Source organism: Nansenia antarctica, assembly GCF_963989245.1.
Source record: "Nansenia antarctica genome assembly, chromosome: 9".
Lineage (NCBI taxonomy): Eukaryota > Metazoa > Chordata > Actinopteri > Argentiniformes > Microstomatidae > Nansenia > Nansenia antarctica.
This window is the reverse complement of record NC_137679.1, coordinates 30,810,472-30,812,971: the sequence shown is the minus strand read 5'-3', so window position 1 is coordinate 30,812,971 and position 2,500 is coordinate 30,810,472.

Below are 2,500 nucleotides of genomic sequence, written 5' to 3'. Positions count from 1 at the left end.
TACTATATCAATGACAATAAAGACCATTCATTCATTCATTCATTCATTCATACTTTGTTGCTACTTCAGACCAGATAAAGATATACAATATGTTAAATAAAAAGCAAGAAGGCAAAACTTTCGTTGTCTTTTTCCAGTGGTGATTATTATTAGATGACATCATGTGGCTACTATAGGGTGAATGACAGTAAATGATACTTGCATTTGTTTAATTTTAGTCCTGAGTGACACACAGGCAGCTGGAGCAGCCCAGCCAGCGTCATGTCAGCAAAGCCGTGACAGAGAGTCACAGGAGCGGGAAACATCGGGTCATGCACACACACACACACACACACACACACACACACACACACACACACACACACAGACACACACAGACACACACACACACACGCACACACAAACGCACAAACACGCACACACACGCACACACACATACACACACACACACACACACACACACACATTCACATGCACAACCACACACACACACACACACACACACACACACACACACACACACACACACACACACACAGATCTTGTGGCAATCAGCCTGTTCAGACTAGACAACATGCACATGAGCATTATTTGATCACTAACGTCAAAAACATATTTTCACAGCCACTGAGTACACACAGAGAACTGAAAACAATGACCAACAGTGTGACAGGAAGATACATGTATCATTCCACACACAGACACACACCCACACACACCCACACACACACACACACGCGCACTGTCCTTCCTGATTTTCATGATGTCATAATGAATCCCTCACCATTCTTTTCTCTCAGGAGGGGCCAAGCCACTTTGCTGTCACTATCTGTGAGGGTGAGTCAGCACCATTAGGGATCCTGGGTAATTCAAACCAGACCTCCACACTCACTGCTCATTAGCTGACATGCATTGAGGGACGGTGCGGTTTCACTGGCCTCCGTGAAAGTCTTCATCCTCTACCAGATATCTGAACGTCTTCCTATATCCCAGAATATGGAGCACAGTAAATCCCCAGGGGAGGCTAGTTCAGGTAGAAATGGGAGGACGCGCTCATTGTGATGCACGGAACGGTGGTGTTTGATAACGTTTGATAACGTTCCTTATTCCATCCCATTCTCCCTCTCTCGACTTCTACCTGCGTCAGCCTCCGATTTCTACCTCCAACAGCCTCCCCTGTAAAGCACAAGTGGCCTTAAGAACCGATGGTTGTCTCGAGCCTAATGGCCCTTAGGGGGCAGGAGCCTATCTCCTGTTTCGGTAGCGTGAGGCGGCTTGATGTACAAGTACACCCCCTGGACATAACGCTGGTATTTTGCCGGGTCTTATCCCCAATCCAACCCTTAATGCTGAGTGCCAAGCAGGGAAGCATCGGGGACCGTCTTTATAGTCTTTGGTATGACTCGAGCACAAACAGGTAGGTAATTAAATGTAGGACCTAACTGTGTAAATTACCAGTTACCGTCTCTCAAATTGTGAAAAAGACTCATCTAGACACGCAATAGTTTGATAAGACACACATCTCATACACCTGTGTGACATTTACAATACTATATTCCTGTGTTGAAAGATGTTTTATGACTGTACGTCACCAATAGGCCTTGGGGATTGAAACAGTACATTTTGCTCTTCTGTGTGAATAGATGCTGTGGTTGAGGCAACCGTATCTGGTGTTCACTTGTATACGTGCGTTTTGGGGACAAATGCCATCTGCACACTGTTTTATAGGCACACAATAGATTCACACAAACACACACACACACACACACACACACACACACACACGCACACGCACGCACACGCACACGCACATGCACACGCACACACAGATACATTTTTACATTTGAACCATTTAGCAGATGCTTTTATCCAAAGCGACTTACAATGAGAGATTACGGGGACAGTAACTTTGGGCCTGAAGTGCCTGAAGTGCCTTACTCAAGGGCACACTAGTGGTGGTGTTCCCAGTTATACTCATGAGATACAAACAGCATGTTTGCTGCAGATGCAGAATTTTTTTCGTCCATTGAAATAGATTGAATTCTGTCAAATTCAAGGCTGAATCAACATATGCCATTCCCAAACCAATCACCCTTGCCAACAATGGAACAACAACACAACGGGATTCTCATATTGTGTTTCACATTCTAATTATCAGCTGTTGCTTGGATTAGACATACAGTAACACACACACACACACGCTCGCACACACGCGCACAGGCACGCACGCACAGGCACGCACGCGCGCACACACACACACACACACACACACACACACACACACACACACACACACATTACACCTCCTAGTACTGCAAATACTATCCACAGAAGAATAGAAACACACTCCGTTATTAGGAACACAATTTGTACACACTGTAACACACATACAATGCTGTAAGGACACTTTGGAGACACACGCTGACTTTATGGGGATCTTGACTGTCCTGGAGGAGGAGCATCCCAAATCAAAACAGATGCGATCCTCAGAACAGCCGTT